Raw genomic sequence first — 20,396 nt, 5'->3', positions numbered from 1 at the left:
TGCATGGCTAGGGCATTTGAGGTGCTTCTGATTGTTAAATACTTTTAAAGCAGACACATAAAGGCAGGCACTCTCTCTAATCAGTGAAGAGAGTCCCTCTGAAGGCCTTCAGGCATTTTAGTTAGGCTGACAGGATTTCCTTTTAGAAACCTTCAGAGACACCTACCTCTTTCCATTGCATGTGTAGGGAATGGAGCTTGCCCATTTATTTTTACCAGGGTTGCCTAGGAGTTTAAGCTGGAGAGACTTCATACCACCTTCAGTTACTTGGTTGATCCACAGATGAGTGATGATATGGATAAACACTGTGTTTGAACAGCCATGAAATAATTGCTACAGCATCTTTGCCGGGCATTTCATACACTTTCCACAAAAGAAAGCATGAAGTAGGTCTCTCATTTGAACAGCAGGAGCTGTGAATTGCTTGAAGAGTCTATGACACTCAATTTAGATAAATGATATTTAGTACTCCTTAGCAAAGTTTGCTGTGACAGGACAAGGAGAAATAACATCAAACTGAGAGAGGGGAGATTCAGACTGGATATGAGGAAAAAGATTTTTACAATAAGAGCGATGCACTGGAACGGTTTGCCAGAAGATGTGGATGTCTCATCCCTGGAGACCTTCAATGTCTGGATGGGGCACCAAGCAACCTAATGTAACTAAGTATCCCTGTATCTAGGGAGTTGGACTAGGTGGTTTTAAAAGGCTCTTTCCAACTCAAATGATTCTGTGATTCTAGTGGCCATAGAAATGAAACTCAGAACTCATCCAGGGTGTCATCAGCTACACTGACAAGAATAATGCACAGCTTTTTCTTTGTCAATCATTTGAGTTGCAGAAAAAATGTTTGAAAAATCACCTACTATTGTTACTTGAAGGAATAACTGAAGACTGGAAGAAGTTTAGGGAGATCAGAGGTGTTTCTGGGGCCTGTAAGCACTAAAGGTATCATGAGGAATGGCAGATAGGCCTGCAGGTCTTATATCTGTGCCCGATGTTGGACAAAAAAAATGGAAGAAAGACAATGAAAATCTTAAAAGGCCCCATATCCGTATTTCTGGATGCAGCTATGCTTACTTTTTTGAGAGTTACCACCCACTGACTTGGCTGTTTTAAGGCACGACAGTCAAAAATTAGAAAACAGCAGCACAATAATAAACAGAACATGCTGTAAATAATCAGCACAGGATACCTTTTAACTATTGCTTTTTTCAAGGACTGTGGAAGTTCTAATGAAAGAAGATTTCAAAATAGTATTTAGTTTTCAGTAACTTGCTAGGGATGAGAAACTATACATTAAGTCAGTTTACTTGGTCATTTTTAGGAAAATTTCCCCTGTTGTCATTCCTCACTATTCTAGTGAATAAAATAGCTGTAACATCTGAATTTGTGGATGTATCCCTAATAAAACACATGAATTTACCTTGGATTGTTGTAATCTATTTTATATCTAGAGCCAATTTATGAACTGAGACTGTAACATTATCTTTTTGGCCACAGTAGTGTAGGATTTAAGGAGACCGTTACCATAGTTAGACCAATAAAAATGTTCTGAAGCTAACCCATGTTTATCTGCCAGGCATTCCAGTAGTTTCTTTTATCTCTGTATCTGTAGAAGGTCAGCATTTCTTATCTCACTGTAAACTTCAATCTATTGCTGGCATATAGGCTCACAGAGCAAGACTTCCCATGCTCTGCTGCTCTTCAAACTCCTAAGAGCAAAAGGTTGCTGAGTTTGTTTCTTGATCTTCTTGGTATGGAGAATTCCTCTAAAACGTGAGCCCTCTGAAGTGGGGAATGGTAAAATGAAGAGAGGATGAAGGATATATAGTCAAGGATTGCCATACTCCTTAGAAGAATAACAAATATAGAAGGATGTGCCATCACAGAAGTGCTGAAACAGGAACATTGCCATTTTAAATCTTCTGCACCCTATGCAGTTCAAAACCTATTTTCCCTGGCACTAACTTGCTCTGCAAATTTTTCTTTTTCTCAAATTCAAGGTTTCTTGCACCTCAGCAATTTGTGAATGCAGTGTAACCATATCTCAGCAAACAAGTCCATGTTACCGGGACTCATTTTGATCTTGGATACTATGGGTACTTTTCATATAAAAAGCTGTCTGTCAAATCCTGTGAATCCTTTTGAGTGTTGCCAGGATGGACTGGAGAAGCTAGGTAAAAGAAAGGCCTGGTTAGCTAGAACAGAAGTCCATGCTGTCTTGGATGTTGTACAACTATCATGACTACCCTAGGATTGCCTGTTTTAGCAGTGTTAGGGGCACATGTTTAAGCCTAGAGAATTCGCCACCAGCTGTACAGCATGAACAGCATGAGAAGACCATGCGTGCTTTGTGTATTTCTCCTTTTGTGTGACAGAAAAGAATCTTTGATTTGTATCAGAAACCTATGGAGCTGTTGCAGGTAATCATGTGCTGAGAAGCCTGAACACATCCCTGACTGTGTCCTGGTATAGCTGTTTTCTGCATACTCTGCACCAGCAGTGCCAGGATGAGTAATGCTTCTGCTGAGAACTGTCTACTTCTCCCCCGCTCCTGCTGATTGCTAATGGAAGTGCATGCACACACTTCAAGGGCTCCAGTGCAAAGTACAGTGCAGAGCAGACCTTTAATTTGAGACAGGAATATTTGCCCTTCGATCATAGACAGCTCAGATACCGAGCAACATGTCCTACATTTATTGCACTAACACTGATCTACACCGTAGCCTTAACTGAACACCAGTGCTACCACGACAGCAGAAAAGAAACACAAACATGTGGAGCAACAGTGTGTTGAATCTAGTAGCTGTGAGCTATTCACTGGGGTTTTTTAGTATTCAGCCACCAACAGCTGCCAGAACTGCCACTTCCCTAGCCTGCAACAGAAGAATGTGCCGGGCTTTTCAGTTTGGAATTGATCTCAGTAATGCGTCTGGGTATTTATGGGTCTGGGTGTTTTTGAAGTCATACCTTGCTGTCAAACAACTCATCTTTAAAAAAGCTGTTACAGTTAGTTTGGATGAGAGCACAACACAAGGCAGTGCACATCTCCAAGAATGCCTCACCTCAAGTCTTCCAGACACCTTGCTGAGTCACATCTGGCATGAAATGAGGAAATGCTGTCTCTGCCCTTATCTTCAAAGCTCTGCATGTACCACTCATTGTTTGAAGAAGATTTTGCCCTGCTTTTCATGAGTTATTGACGTCTACACTTTACAGGAACTATGTTATTCTGCAGTGGAGGATGAAATTTCAAGTGGGCAATAAATTACCATTCTGATCCTATAGATACAAGCTTTTCCAGTAAATCTGTATAGATAGGCAACTTCTAAAGTAGACAAAATTGGAATTTGAATCATGGCTGGTAGATCTCTCTAGGGAATATTAACCAGATTTGTCAAGTAGAAGATGGAAGGAAAACCCATTCTCTCCCCTTCATAGTTTGCCAATGCTTCTTACACACTGGATCAGTTGACTCATCTACATTTCATTCTGCTTGGAGGTATACCTAGCTCTTCTTTCAGAAGATATCCTGAGTGCAAATGTTGCATAATCGAACACTTCTAAGGCATTTAGCATATACTAGACCTTACTGTGCAATACCTACATTTTAGCTACTGTAATGGACACAGGGAGCTGATGGTGTTAAAGAGGAGCTAGTCTGTTTCTCAGTAATTTGGAGCTACAGCCAAACACCTTGATTTTAGTTCTACTTTTTTGTAACACTGGAAGAAAGTTTTTTCTTCCTTAGAAGTCTCATGTAAAATAGAAGTCTTCTACTATGGCTAAAGCCATATACACCCTGGGATCTATTCAATTTATAGTACGTGGGATGGAAGATTGCCTTGGGCACACACGTTATGTGATTTGCAAAGGCTGGAGGTATTACTTCTGCCGTTTCTCATGTGTCCTTCATATTTGTATTCCTTCTGTATACACTAAATACACTGTTTTCCATTTATGCTTTTATTTTTGTTTCTCCTACTTCAAGTCCTTATGTTTAGTGCTGTCAGGAAACTGTTCTAAATGAAAATGTGGAATAGTTTTAATGAATTAAAGCTGAAAGAACGTGAGCTTAATATTTTACATAGAAAAATGTGCTCTGCTCTGTGCCCTGCTTAAACACACTGGCTTTTTTTAGACCTTTTCCTTGGTGAAGGTTAAGTGGGAAATATTTTGGCTGCAGCCTTTCTAGCTTAAGCAGAAAGACTTTCCATAGTTCAGGTTTACATTCTCTACTATGGTTTTCCTGAATCAAAATTGTTAAACTGAAATGAATAGCTTGTGGCAATGATGATGAAGTTCCAAGCCCTCATCTCTCATGTCCCTAGCTCTATTTTGCTAGTGATGATTTTGCCAGTTCTGTTGCTGAACAGTTCTCAGCAGCAAAGCTCAGTTTGGTTAATGGGTTCCTTGCAAGCATTTTCCCTGTTGGTATTAAGAACAGATGTAAAGAATTCTTACATTTGCACTGTATGAACATTGATTTCATTGCTTCTGCAAAAACCTAGATATGTTGCCACATTTTCCATCTGATTCAGGGCATCTTTAGTGCCTGCTGTAACATACATGGGGTGAGACAGATTGTTTTCAACTACTGAGGGTGCTATTTGCCTGTCCTGCTTGCTTCAAAATCCCTTGGCAGTCTGCCTGTTAAAAGAGTTTCAGAGGATCAATGTCCTCAGGGCACTGCTGCCTTTAATGGAAAGGTTGTGGTGTTCTTCAGTTGTCAGGCTCTTGAGAGGGATAGAGTGAGGTCTAAATCTCTCTCTTGCCCTCAGTGCCAGTAGTACCCATTGCAAATTATTTTAGTTTGGGATGTCTCCATTTGTTATGCCACAGCAAATTGTGCTTGACACCACAGCATGCAGAGATGCAGAGACAATGGTAAGGGCTGACCTGTATTGCAGGGAGCGAAAGCCATTGTTTAACCTCAAAATTTATTTTGGTTTAGTTCTCAGTTTAATCATGCCACTTCTTCCTTCATAGAATGCAATCATGATTTTAGCCCTATGTTCTCCATAAATAATTTGAATAGAGATGCTCAAATCAATTCCTTAGCTTTGTCAAGAATAAGGAAAGACATAATTCCTGTGACAAAAAGATACTCTCAGCTAAGCTCCAACAACCAAATTCAACTTCCCATGTTTCTGCTGGCCCATTGCTCCCTCCTGCCTAGTTCCAAATGATAGCCCTCTCAATGAGATCCACTGTTTCCCCCAGTTTGGTGTCATCCTCAAATACCATAACAGTTTTTATACCTCTTTTTCCTTTACAGATGATGGCTTGTTTTGCTTAAACACTTGGTGCATTCAGGCTGTCTTTTTCATTATTGTACTTTGAATTAGGTTTTATTCTTGACTTTTGTTTTAAGGTTGTGTTCTCAGTGACTCTGAGTAGACTGGATATTTACAAAAAGCTATATGTGAAAGTAACCCTATGTAGTAATTTGTCCCTTCTATATGTAGTTGTTCCTAACTCACATTTAAATACTTCTTCCTGTCATAGGGAGCTGCAGGACAAATATTTTTTCCAAAATATATTCGTAAGGGATGGTCCTCTTCCTGTTATTGGCCAGTCTATGTCTGTTGCAGGAGACACTTACAAGAAGATCTCTTTCAAAAAAATCTACTTCCAGTTCAATGGGATTCTGTGTAGCCCAACCAACACAGTGCTGAATGCTGCTCTTTAATAGGTGTAAGCTAAAACCATGAAGGATTTTTGAGTTTAGCCTTTATTTTCAGATTTGGATTGTTATTGTCCTTCACGTAAGTTTGAGAAAATTTTAACTGAACCTTGTCATTCCTGGAATAAATCAGTTTCAAATGACTACAGACCATGGACTAGAGCCCTGAAAATAAAACTATAGGATTTTGCATCTCTTCTCATCACTAGTGTTGTTCCCTCTGAGATCCTTACTGCTCTTTGACAGAACTGGCAATGCTCTTTTCTCATCATCTTGAAGTGACTCCCAAAACTTCATTGTTGATTCTCAGTAGTGGTGGTTCTTATGTGCCTCTGTAACTTAGAACTGCTAATTAAATAAAATCCAATTTTAGTTCAGTGTACTTTTTATTTTGATGCATGTATTGTCCTTACACAGCTGCTTTTAAATTCTGTTTGTTGCAAGGTAAAGTGTTAGGTAGCTGTAATTTATGAACTTGAAACATACAAAAAACAAAGCAAACCTAGTTCAGTGATTCTTCCAAGTAATTTCATTACCCAGTCAGTCTGGGATTTCTACCCTAGTTTGCCCATATGTACTTAGAAAGTTCCCTGCTGTCTGACCTTAAGAACTTCATGAATGGCACTGAACATTAACTTTGCTCAGTGCCAAGCATTCATCGAGCAACACGTCACTTCTACCAACCCATGGTAGTATTTTAGGAAATATAATTTTAATTTCTCCTGTCGCAGTTTTGGAGCAAAATATTTGAATTGCTTTTTTAGTGAGAAGGTTATTTGACTTCTAAGATCAACTGCTGACTCATGCATTATGCATGTGAGGTGACCACCTGCACCCTTCAGCTAGTTCTTGAATGTTTAGAGTGGAATACATATTTCCTGGTTTGAGCTATGTTTGCTGGAGTTTCACAGTGTGAAGGAAGAAGGGGAAAGGAGCTTTCACAGGTTTTTGAAGGTCTGGGGGAAAAGGGAAAACTTGTTTCTGATACTTGTATAAGGTTGAGCATTATAGATATTCAAAGTCACTTGAACTTCTAAACACTTACTTCTTAAAACCTGGTTACACTCTTGCTATTTCTGACTAATTCACTGAATTGAGTTGCCATAAAATATGATTTGATTCAGTTTTGATTCACTCTTGTTCACTTGTTCATCATCTTGTACTCATCTTTGTAGCTGTGTAGTTAAGCTACCGCCCTAGAACCAATGTGCATGACCTCCCTCATCTGGTGGATGTCTTGTTTCTGTAGCCATGCTTTTTCAACCAAAGAACTTTGACCAGAATAATTGGGCATCTCCAAGGACCTCATCAAGAGAATGATTTGTCTGTTCCTCAGCAAGATAATTTAGGCACCCAAGGTACGAGAAGACAGAGGTTTCCTTGCTAGGTAGTTAAGGCTTACTGTTTGCTCACTAGGCTAGATGGCTCTGAAACTCAGTCTTAGATTCCTGATTTGCAATTTGGAGGATTGATACAGATCCTCATTTTGCATTGATCCATCACCGCTGGTGCCTAGGGGAAGTTTCAAAAACACCCTTCCCAGCTGTAGCCCCATTAATCTTCTGGAGATTAGAGGTCCCATTGCAAATAAAGCTGAATGTGCTCCATGGCAACTCCTCAACCACACCAATCCATAGCTCTGCGTGCTGATGTAAGTCAAAGCAGCCATATTTAAAGGTGGTTAATATGTTAGGCTATAAACAAGAAACACTGGGGAGCTCTGCTATTGGAATAGACCTCCCACTCTGCTTTCTCTGCTAGAGGGTCTGTAACCTTGGCCAGAGATTGGACTATGGACCAGCTGGATGAGCTAACTTCTCTAATTAATGGAGTATGAATTGCCAAAAATTGTGTACCAGAGCCTTGAGCTCTACTGGTATCATTATATCGTGCTGTTCTCCATAATGTAATATTAAGGGAAGAGTGCTGATTCCCATTTTCCAGACTTCATGCTTCAGCAAAAGTTAACAATGTACAATACAAAATGTGAATGAAAGAAACTAAACCCAAGGATTTCATTTATTTATTTATTTACATATATATATATTTTAGGATCTAAAGAATCTTTTTTAACTATGAACTTTCATAGTCCCTCAGATTGCTAGAAAAACTAGACATGTATTGAAAAACCTCTCCTCGGAAAAGAAGACTTAATGTAGTTGAAGCTTGACTCTAATGTAATTTAGCCTTAGTGAGTAGGACATGGAAAAATATTGTGTTAGTAAGAGCTAGTTCCACCATCATGTTTTTAATAAGGGAAGTGAATGTTTGTTCTCTCTAAGTCTGGAAGGGGGTGTGGAGGGGTTGTGACAAAAGCAAACCCCTGTATCCTGTGTTAGAATATTAAACTTAGTTTTTTCTATTTTTGAACATATTTTCTTTCAATAACCACCCACTTTTCAGTTTATGATAAGGACAACCTAATATATTGCACAGGTATGAGAGAAACTGCAAGCTGTACAATTCAGCTGATCCATCAGTCTGTACACTTCCTGCTACTGTTATTTAATCCAGCTATGCAATTATAGTAATATAGTATTTGAATTATTTTTTTTTTAATTCTTTTTTTTTTTTTTTTAAACTGAGAAACAATATTTCTTAGTATCCTGAGTTGAGAATGTAAAATCTGGGTGGACTGACAGGTCACCTTTCTGACTGCAAAAACAATTCCAACTGATTACTAAAATAGTGTTGCTTAAAGATAATGGTGTAGTAGATACAAATTCATCCCATAATTCTTTTAACCTCAGTAAATGTGTTGCAAATGTTTAGCGTCTTTTGTGGTAACATAAAGCAGAAGTCTTAATTAGTCTAAACAAAACAAATACATAGGAGAGTTTTTAAGTGTGTTTTCAATTTCAGAAAAAAAACTCTCATAAATTTGCCTTATTTCTTTTTTCACATCTTGAATCAGTTGCAAGCAAATATGTTTGTATGTGTGTATTGTCCCCAAAGCACTGAGAGGGTTGTCATATGAATATTATCTTTTTAGTTTACAGTCATGCTGCTCTTCAGTCACATTTCAGTCCATTAGAAGGAAAAAGGAAGATAGGGGGAACTGAAAGCACAACAGCTCTACTCCAGACTTCAGTGGTACTGCGACCCTTAACAGAAGGCAGAGCTTAGTTGTTTGTATGGAATCATTTTGTGTTTCTTATTAAAAAACAAGCAAGCAAGCAAACAAGCAACAACAACAAACCACACAAAAAGATAACACAAAAGAGTAATTATCTATTACTTTCTTACTTTTTTCAGATCAGAAAAGCAGTATGCAGCAAAAGTTTTCCTTGCCTTTTTCCTTGCCTTTGCTTCTTTCACTTCCCTAAATTACTCCTTAAATACTTAGGTTAAGGTCATCTTGCTTTTTGATTCACTGAATGTAGTGACATTGTTATTTATGTTCAGAAGATGATAAGAAGTAGTCAGATTTCAAGTCACAGTAACTTTTGTTATGTTAAGTGCTGAAATATAGGAAAAGCCTGCTTTATGAAACCTCTGAGTTATTTTTCTGTCTGGAGCAACCTTGTGTATAGCTTGTGTTTCTTGCTAACAATAAGTTTTATTGGCCTGCTGAAAAAAACAAATATGCTGAAACAGTGAGCCAAAAGAAGATGCTGCTGTTTTGTCATCTAAGAAAGCACATACATTGTTTGGGGCTCATTAACCCACATCAAATCATCTAAAGAAGTTTCCTGTTTGACCTCTTCCTTCATGTATTTTCAGTACAGGTTAACAATTCAGGTCTGTCTTGGGCCTGCCAGAATCTCCCAAATACATAAACTGAGATAGACACACTATTAAATACATTAGATTACCTTGCAACTTGAGGGGTTATAGTGGTTTGAATAAAAATTTTTTTGGAGGAATAAGTGCCTGTCAGATTTGATCTACTGCAAGCAGATTCTGCCAGCTTTTGCTTGTTCTAAGAAATATCCATAATATTTTCTTCTATTTTCCTTTGTGATTAATTCTGTTGAAATAGTTATCATGGGGAAATAATCATAGACTCACAGAATGGGTTGGAAGGGACCTCAAAGACCACTCAGTCCCAGCTTTCTGCCATGGGCAGGGGTGGCATCACCTCAAGCTTCCCAAGCCCTATCCAGCCTGGCCTTGAACTTGAGGGATGGGACACCCACAGTTTCTCTCCACTGTGCCAATGCCTCACCACCCTCTGCGTAAAGAATTTCTTCCTAATGTCTAATCTAAATCTACTCTCTTTTAGCTGAGAGCCATTACCCCTCTCCCTCACTGCACTCCTTGATAAAAAGTCCCTCCTCAGCTTTCCTGTAGGTGCCCTTTATGTGTTGGAAGGCTGCTATGCTTCTTCTGTCACAATCAAATCTTCTGGGGAAATCCAAATAAGAATAGTTGAAAATTGAATGAAAGTGGCCTGCTGTATCACAGCTAAATTGATACTTTTCTGGATTGTTTGATTGATTGACTGATGTTATAACATTTATATCACCTAGGCTTTTTTTCTAGTTTACTACTCTACGTTTAATGACCAAATTTTAGCTTTGTTTTCTACTTAGAAGCGGAATTTATCCTTTTTTTCTTTTCAAGTGTAAGAGCTTTATTCATTTTTAAACTGGCTAATCACTTGAGGCCAAATTGGAATCTATGGATGGTGGATTTCTACAATATAACAAAATAGCCTCATGTCTAAGGCGAACATATTTTCTCGAAATGTGGATCAAATTCTATGGACATTTTTAATCATATCTGCTGAAGTCATGATGATTGCAGGGATACATTTTATCATTCTGGTGCTGAATCGCCCCTTGCACATTCACCTTGTTGGTGATGGAGATTTTGTAATGACTCTTTAGCAGTAAGCTATAGAAGTCCTTTGGAAATTAGTCTGATGAGATAATCCCACTGAGTTATAAAAATTGCAAACCCATGAGCTCAGACTTAACCATCTGCATTCTGCAAATAGAAATAAATGTTGTACTGACCTACAAATCTGATCCTTTGGGGTTTTTTAACAGTTGATTTTCCACTGTTTATGGCAGTACTGCTGCATGAGTGACAAAGTCACTTGAAATTCGTAAGTTGTGGACATCTTCATTACTCTGTCTTCTGAATCTATGATGAGCAAAGCTGGACAGTGTGACAGCAGTGCCAAACAGTGTGAGAGCTTTGAATGTTCTGGAGCTTTCTTATGTGTTAATAATGGTGCTGTAGGTCCATTAGCTTATTCAGAAATACTTCTTACTCCATACAGTGCCCACTCCTACAGAAAGTCCAAGAAAAAAGAAAAAAAAAGTATATATATAGTATAATCAGAATTGGATTCTCTTCTCCATTTATTGGCGTTTGCAAAGTCAACTACCATAACATTTTCCATGTTGTTCTGCCTTTGGTTAGTTAAAACTGCAAACAAACATCTTGTACTTGTAACTCTTGTATAGGTTACTTAAATACCAGAAATGCAAAAGCACTTTATACAAACACAAATCACTGCACTTTTCACTGGAATAAAGCTGTTTCACAGTGAAATGGGAATCTGCTGCGTAAGGACATTTTCTAGAGAGTGTTGGTCTGAAGAAGTAAGGAACACACAAGTGGCTGAATCTGTTGACATATGTGGGTCTAGTATTTTCATTATGTCAGAAAGATCTCACTTCTGGCATCAAGCTAAGTTCAGGAGTGACTCAGAGATGTGATTCACATACAACATTCCCCAGAGTCCCCTGGGTCTTCCTTGAAGGTTTTGTGACTGTACTTCTTTTATGAGCTTAAATAAGATCATTTAAGCCCCAGGCCATGTTACTCAGTTGTCATATATTGACACTTAGGGAATAATTTGGAAAACTGTTTATCACCAATACGTTCAAGGTATGCAAAAGAATTCTACATGCAGTAAATCCTTTTATGTCCTATGTGTTATCTGTGTTATACAGGAAAAATTTCTCTCAATGTCACAGATACATCTACACCCCTCAAAATCTGTAAATGATATATAGTGCAGCAGTATCTACTCAAAGGAAGAACTATAAATATTACTCTTGCATTATAGCATGCTGTAAGCCTTTCTTAGTTTGTGATGCTGTTAAGTCTCCACCTTTAACCCAGGTTGGAAATGTGCTGCAGCAAGTTTTCTGGGTAAGGCTGTGTGCAGTCCCAGTGTGCAGAAACTTGAATACAAAGATTCATGAAAAATGAAAATACTCCTGAAATTTCTTTAAACACAGCAGCATTTAAGGAAAATAATAGATCTGTTTCCAGTAGAATAAAATTATGGCACACTATCCTCTCTGACGTTAAATCATAACAAACTCCTTTGTGCACCTTCTGGAAAGTATCATATTTTCATATGTTCATAAATGTAAAAAACAGAGATCTGGAAACTTTGACGATGGTACAAAGCTACCATCTCCATGTGTCTTTTTCTGCTCTTTAGGAGGCTAGTTCAGTGCCCACTAAAGTAAATGGAAAGATTACTGTTTATTGCAGTGCTATTGGATTCATCCTTCTGTACGTTGCCAGTAACTTATTTCATTGTCACATTCTTTCACTATCCATAATTTTACCCTTCTGTATGTATAGATAAAAAAGTTCCTAATGCTACTGATTAATTATGTTTGGTGCTACTAAGTGTTTCTTGGTTACTTTGCTATCACACGAAGCTGGTGTTGGCAAGGGTGAACAAGAGAGGGCAGAAAATTAATGGATCTCTTGCAATGAAAGGGCATATTTTAAACAGAATTGGAATCAGAGCTTTTGTTGTACACACATACAGTTAGCTGATTGTTTGTGAAAAGGGATATTTTTAAGCATCTTCTCTCTGTTTAATTTGCTGTTCTAAGCATTGTTTTATTCATTAGCTCATTTTCATCTTGATAATTTGTTTTCTTTGTTTTCTTTGCTGCTACATTCTTGGCCATTTCAAGGCACTTTCATTCCAAAAGTTCTTTACCCAATTTATTTCCCATAATGACAACAAAAACTGGAAAAAAAAAATACTCTATTTTGTATCAAGGACCAAAATCTGTCTTTTGGTACTAGTATGAAGTCACATCCCACTAAAGTGGGATTTGCAGTTACTAAAGCTAGAAATATGGCCTGTGCATCAGAGCCCTCCCCTTTATGTAACTACTCTCAGTAACTGTCTCAAAGCATAATAAGATTTCATTTACATTTCAAAATTGAGGGGAAAAAGATGATTAATTATCTTCTGGTGTTTACATACGTAGCCCTCCTTGAGATCCTCTGAAGACTGATGGCAAATCTTTCATTGCACTATATGCTTCACACTCAGTCGCTAACACGTTAAGTGGAAAAACCTTTTGACTTGTGACTTCTTGTCCTTTCATGATATTGAAGATTTTGCCAAGGGAGAGAAAAAATAAATAAAATTTTTTTAAAAAGAAATTAAAGAAACAGCCTCTAATGTGCGTTTAGCTACTCCTGGGAAGGGTCCCACTCCACTCACTCATTCCAACTGCTGGCACTCCAAATGTCATCAGGGCTTTGCTGATTCCTCTGAGGTACAGCCAAAGGAGGACTTATATGGCCATTGGGACTGATAAGTTGTGCGAGTGGGATTGTCTGTAAGAGTGTTTTGTTTAATTCCTGGGTTCTTGGCCCATGCAATATACATGCCCAAGAAGAGCATACTGAGGATACCACAGAGAAAGGCAAGTTTTCATTAGTTGTTCATAAGGTTCAATAGTAGCTAGTGAGAACCACAAAGAAACCCTTCAGCTGGCTTATTCTAGCTCTTACATCATTGCTAAAACATTAGCCCTGATCATCAGAAAGAACCTTATTACTTATTACTGGAGAGACCAGTCTCTGCAAGAAGCAGAGCCAAAAAAACCATATTAGGTGATACGACAATAACATTATTTTCACCTCTCCAATTATTTCATGCCTATATATTTTTGCTGTACATTTAAGAATGTTCAGTGTAGATTCTGGGTTTAAGTTTTCAAGGTGAGATCCCAGAAGGCCTATTGGTTTTCACAGCCACTACTGACTTGAAAACCTAACAGCACACTGGTTTGCTTTTTGATTTATTAGGAAGCAGGCTTAACTGAACTTGCTGGCTGGAATCTATATAAGTCCTGCTGGATTTCTGCTTTGCACCTGCAGAAGCAGATTTAGAGCTACTGCCCTCTGTGGATACCATACACTGTGCACTAGCAGTATAAGAGAACTGTTGATAAATTAAGAACCCTGCCCTGCTGGAGTTGGAGGCAGCGTTCCCTGTGAGGCTTATGGAACAGCTCTAAATCCAATACTCTGGGTAATATCTTTGTTAATGTGCTGGAATATATTCATAGAAATAATGTACAGATAAATGTGTGTTATTTATTGCTTAGAAATTGTCATAACTTTTTATTGTTTTATTTATTACAGCCAGAAAAGAAAGACTGATCTGGGGAAGAGTGGAAAAACAATGACAATATATCTTTCTTGCATAAGACAAAGGTAAGATTTAGAGGACTGTAATATTGCAAGTACTTATTTATAGTGTAATAATAACTATGAGGTAATTTTTTAAGTTCCCAAATGCTGGCAGCTTTTTATTTAAACTTCTCCAGACCATCACAGTCTTGGCTGCTTAAGAGCTGGTGCTTTAAAATTCTGAGTCCTTTTCAATTCACTGATACAATGAGTCCACCACAAGATACTGTATGTACCACTGTACCGACCTGTTCTGCACTAGAGCAGCAAAGGTTACATTTCATTTTGTAGCAGCATGTGAGAAATGCAAGCACTTCAGATTCCTCCAATTTATGTTATCTCTGTTTTGGGTTTGCTGAAGGGAGGATTCTTCATTTCTTTATTTGTTTGTTATTTCACACTGTCCCTTAGAACCTATAGCTATAAGTGCCCCAGTTTTCCCTGGGAATTCCTTATTTTCTTTTTCTATGGTCCCAGGTACCCAGTTGTGAATGAAATAATGCTGGCGTCTGCGTGAGTCACCAGAGTTTTCCTAATCATGACCTCTCAGAAATTCACAAATGAAGAATCTAACTGTGTTCTTCATCCTCAAAACAGATAAACTTACTTGCCACTGCCCTTATGAAATGGCTCTAGGAAACAGCAAAGCATGCTTGTTCCAAAACTAGCATCAGAACACAGAGCTGTTCAAGAGTACACAAGCATTAGGCAGCCAGGCTCTGGCTGGTCCTTCCCAGAAGGGTGCTGTGCCGGATGGAGAGAGCTCCTGAGAAAGGGAGCAGGCAGACTGATGAGGAAGCAGGCTTCACAACAGTGGAAACAATGAAGGACAGAAAGATCATTTCAGCCAATGGGCTGGTGTAGGCAGGAAAACACTGTCTGGTGGCTTTAGTGTCTTCATGTCCGAGGTGAGGGTTTGGTAATGTGCATGCTGACTGCCAAGGTAGTGGTCTCCAGTTCTGCTCCTTTTCTGTAGCAGCTCAGGTTGTGGTATGACAGGGAGGACAGTCTAATGACAGAACTGTCTCACCTGAAGGCCAACCTGTTTGCCATTTAGTGATATGATTTTGGCGGGCAGGGCTAATTCTTGATCCTTCACCAGGCTCACCTCAACCACCGTCCTCAGAAGCTTGCAATTAATCATAGCTAAGGGAATGTGAAACACTAGCTCACGTGAGCAAAATATTTCCAGTGTTCATGGACATAAGTAAAACGAAGATCTTTTTCCATCACTGGAACATTCTCCTGAGCAGAGCCACTATGTCATCCTGCATTTTGATAGCTGCTCAAGTCAGATGAGGAAGAAGATATGAACCATATGGTTCTTGTCAAATGAAGATGAATAAAGATGACATAAAGTTGACATAGATGCAGGTAGTTACACTTCAGCTGTTGAAAGACAAGACAGATTAGTTTGTGCAAATTTATAGATGATTTTAATAGTAACTCAATTTAGAAAAGAAGAAAGAATTGAACAGACAAACTAAAAAGCCTAAAAAAAAAACACCTCCAAAAATTCTGTGAAAATACTACAGTTATTCTCAGAAAATATCCTGACAAGTTAGAGTATTCAGTGGAGATGAACCTAGCTATTTGAACTTTGGTGTTTACAGCTGAATAAAATATAATGCAGGTCTGTATTGATAAGTATTTAGTAAGAAGCAATACACAAGATAGCCTGTATCCTTATACATTAAAGTGTGCTCTTTCTTTAATGTTTATGTTATTTTAAATGTGGTATCTTACTGACTTGTAGTGTGCCCATACCATGGAGGTATTTTAGAGATGTGGACATGGCACTAAGGTGCAAGGTTGCAAGGTTTAGTGATGGGATTTTGCAGGTCAGGGTGATGGTTGGGTTTAATGATTATGAAGGCATTTTCTAATCAAACTGGTTCTGTAATCAAGCTAGATATTGGTAAAGTTAGTTCTGCATGGTGATTCAGCAAAATAAATAAGAATAAACGAGTTTAGTTTTGCAAAAACATCTAAATCTAGTATGAAGACAGCTTTTGTTACAACAAACTTGTGATTCCTAGCAGCTGGAAGTATTAATTTGTTTTCCCATTTTTCAGGTGTTGCCTACAATAAATTCACTGAGCAAGAAATACAGACTTCTGTCCAGTGCTATGAAAATTAACCAAGGCACATTAACTTCAGGAAATCTTCAAAGGTATGAAAATAAAATGCTCACCCAGTAATTATTTAAACCAAACAAGCCATCAGCATGCGCTACATGGCCTAAGTATTATGTCAGGTCAATAATTAAGCTGTAGTAAATCTTCTGGAGATTCTATTCTGCCAAACTTTAAAGACTCAAGGCTAACCCGAGGACCCTTAACATTTTCATGAGGAAGCAAATGATTGTACAGATAGCTTCTCAATCTGAAGTTTGCTACTATTAACTTTCCACTTTTAAGACATCCAGAAATTGTATGTTTTAAGTCTGTTGAGTAATATCCTGTGAACAAAATATGTGCCTTTTTTGACGTTACTAAAAGGAATATTTTATAGACTTGAGTTCTGTCATGATAAAAACACTCTTTTTCTGCAGGAAAAGATACACATTAAGCAAAAAGTAATGGCTTGGAATTTTCCCTTGTTTATGTAAACCTGATGATTATAAAACCCAAAGCTAATCTCACTACATGCAGCTGCTCATGGTAAAGAAAAGCACTATGCAAGCTGTCTGGTGTGACTCTGACAAAGTAGTTCTAAAAGATGTGAACAGTAATGTGCTTTCAAGGCCTGGCTGACTTTTAGGTGGAATTAGGCGGCCACTGCAGGTTCTATGGTGGCTTTGTGTTATAAGAATTATAGCACTAGCCTAAGAGTATCAAGTCATATATCTCAACAAGGAAGAATACAAAGTCACATGACAGAGCACGGAGCAGTAATATAAAATACTCTGAGATTCATTTTTTCACTCGCCTATATTATTTTCTATCACCTCATTTGCATGAAACATTTATGTTTAAACAATTTGCAAATGTATATGATTTAATAGCAGGTATATACAGGGCAAGGGTAAATTTGGAGTTAAAATTAAGACATTACTAGTAAGGAAAGACATCTGGTATTCATCAAGTTTATTTCTTGTGGAAGTTTTCATGTTGAATTTTTGTTTGTAAATAGTCATTGTTTGACATGTAAGCTCACAGTGTATTTGAATCACATAATACTTAAACTGCTAGATCTTCAGATAATCTTTGTAACAATTAGAAGGAACACAAGATTATTCAATCAGTTAGTTGACTTACTAATCTAATTGTTCTTTTAAAAGGAGTCATATCTCTCAAAATTATACTGTGATACTTTTTATACTTGTGGCTTTATTTTGTAAATTCATTTTATTTATTTTGCAAATAGTAGTGTTTTATATAGTTGGTAGAATATATTTAGTTATCAAGTTAGCTTTCTGGCATAATGCATGCTGAAGGAGTCCCCTCATTCAAATAATAAACAATTTTATTTTCAAAATTTTCAATGAAGTATTTGCCAAATATTTATCAGAGCCATAGTTTCCAGAAAAAAGGTGTATTCCCGGTGCCATGGTCTGTCTGCTTTATTTTCCCTCCAAATCTATGGCTGCATATTGGTCTTATATAATGCATGTATTGTTTTCTTGCATACAGTTCATCAGGAAATCCCGGCTGTCTTGTACAATCTATCTAGCCATTATCTCCAGTTCCAGCTCAACGTTATCTGCTAAATATATCTAGAAATATACTTTTCTAGGTTACTTGTAAAGACGTTAACCAGAGTAGGGCCAAGAAAATGCATGCTTTGCGTGCTTTGGGTTTCTGTGGAAGTGCAAGTTATGTGTAATGGTTTAGATCATACAGAACCATAGAATGTCTTGGGTTGGAAGGGACCTTAAATATTTCCTAGTTCCAACTCCCTGCCATGGACAGGGCTGCCACCCACCAGCTCAGGCTGCTCAGAGCCCATCCAGCCTGGCCTTGAGTGCCTCCAGGGAAGGGGCACCAACAGCTTCTCTGCTCAGCTGTGCCAGTGCCTTACCACCTTCTGAGTAAAGAATTTCTTCTTAACATCTAATCTAAATTTCATCTCTTTTAGTTTTAACCCTTTACCCACTATTAGACTGTGTAAAAAGTCAGTCTCCCTCCTGCTGCTGAGTTCCCTTCAAGCCAAGGCCACACTGAGATCTCCTCAGGTTGTTCTCTTCTCCAAACTGAACAAGCTCAGCTCACTCAGCCTTTCTTCATAAGACAGGTGCTCTAGCCCTCTGATTATCTCCATGGCCCCCCTCTGGACTTGCACAAACAGCTCCATGTTCTTCCTGAGTTGAAGGCATCAGGCCTCGCTCGAGTCAATACTCAGGATGGGGTCACCCCCCTCGCCCTGCTGACCACCCCTCCTTTGATGCAGCCAAGGTTACTGTTGTCTTTCTGGGCTTCAAGAACGCACTGCTGGCTCATGTCCAGCAAAAGAACGACCTTTTCATGGAGAAAATGATTTGGATTATTATTTGCAATGCCTTCTATTCAGTGAAATGAATAGTGATCATTTTGGTGTTGTTACCAGTCTATCAGAGGTAGGAGAAACAAACAGTATTATGGAAGACTTATTACTGGAATATTTCCCAGTAATTTTTTGTGAATCTTACAGTTAATATTTTTTAGAAGAAGCTTGGGTAGTGTTTATCTAACCTGAAACTTTAGACTTTCAATCTTCATTGACTACATCACATGCTTTTGTAGAGTGATTTCTCAAGAAAATCTTATAAATATACCTTTTCTACAGATTTAAGGACATTGAATTTCATACATTGAAACTGTAACTGTGAAGTATGCATAAATGTAATTTGTATTAGTCTGCATTAGGAATGCCTTCAGAATATTTATTATGAAATGAAGTGTTATCACTTGTACCATGTATAAAATAGCTGGAAAGTTCCAAGAAAAATAAAAAGACGGCTTTTTGACCTGAAGCTTAAAAATCATGTCTCTTATGTATATAATCTATTAATGACACTCTTAGTGCAAAGACTTTCCTGGCACATTATCTGCTGACATTCCAAAAGCCAACTTCAGCTAATTAAGTTGAACAGAACTTAACCCTTGGGGTTAGGTCCTTTAGAAATATGTTTCATTAGTGCACATATATTTATCTCAACCCCAGCTCCAAACAGGCTTTTGGATTCCAGTTTATCAAGAGCTTGAAAAACTGATTTCATTTAATATTAAATGAGTTTGATCTTGAAGTAAAAACCAGAGATGTTTGTGTTATGGCATTTCTTTACAAATTAGAAGGTTGAGGAGAGGTAGACTTTGTGACCTGAGCTCTCCAGAGTTCTGCACTGTCCACTGGTGTCTCCAAGCAGAATATCTTGCAGTAGCTCACTTAACAGTCAGATGAGTCTCATAAAATAACTCAGAGGATCCCCACAGGCAGTAGATTGATAGGAAACATAGAGATACAGCAAGTGCAAGTAACAGGTTTTGTAAGACACTTTTCATTTTACTGTACATAAACTGAACCACTGTCAGTGGTCTATCAGCAGGAGGCATTGCTGAGCATCCTCCTGAAAGGCTTACAGTGAACTATGATTGTTTTTGTTTGTTTGTTTTAGAGTTCCACCTTCTGTGTTCTGATACTTCAGATTTATTTGATGTCAGCAGAGGGTACAGCCACGTCATGCTGAATCTGTAGTCAGGCAGACATTCTTTAGCCAGGATCTTGTCATGGTTTTCACCCCCTTGTTTAAAGGCTTTTATTTCTATAGTTATTTATTTATTTCTACCCTTAAAAGACCACAAGAAATACCTATCAGAAATTAGGAACCCCCATGGGAAGACTCCTCTAACACCTCAGAGGCACATCTCTGTGTCATTTACCTCTGTTCATATGTATACAAGTTTGGACATGTATCCACACAAAATTTTTCTGCCAGGAAGCATGTGCTAAACTATTACTCGCTGCATCTCCCAGGTGAATTTTACCCTCAGTGATCTCTGTTCTAGCTCATTAGTATATTCCAATTCAGAAACAAAATTGATTCATTTTACAAGTTTCTGTTTGAAAAAGAGGATTATGTAGAAAGGGAATATTTACTGAAAGATAAGGGGCTTTCTCCCTAAATATATTAGGGTAAATGTTTTTTAATAGATGTAGTAGATAAAATGAGATAGACCAAGGAGACACAACTTTGCCCCTTTGTTTCTTCTTTTTTGTGTGTGTGTGACCTTCTTGCCCACAGTACACTTCTGACCTGGCTTAGTGAGTGTTCTTCCCATTTGCTTGCCTTTCCTTCTTACACATGAAC

General features: G+C 38.0%; 1 protein-coding gene across 19 annotated transcripts in view; it reads left to right on the top strand.

The window, feature by feature from the left end:
* Positions 1–20,396, top strand: part of SULF1 (sulfatase 1) — a 186,332-nt gene that overhangs the window by 67,683 nt on the left and 98,253 nt on the right. For all 19 annotated transcript variants that reach the window (XM_085537328.1, XM_085537331.1, XM_085537337.1 and 16 more), the window contains 2 exons: positions 14,060–14,131; positions 16,183–16,280. The gene's annotated coding sequence lies outside the window, so the exon portion shown is untranslated. The remainder of the gene's footprint in view (positions 1–14,059; positions 14,132–16,182; positions 16,281–20,396) is intronic.

The sequence above is a fragment of the Coturnix japonica genome, chromosome 2 (assembly GCF_054131305.1).
Source record: "Coturnix japonica strain WE chromosome 2, WE-NBRP24, whole genome shotgun sequence".
In the NCBI taxonomy this organism is placed as follows: domain Eukaryota; kingdom Metazoa; phylum Chordata; class Aves; order Galliformes; family Phasianidae; genus Coturnix; species Coturnix japonica.
The sequence above is the reverse complement of the archived record's forward strand: the minus strand, read 5'-3'. Positions and strand labels throughout refer to the sequence as shown.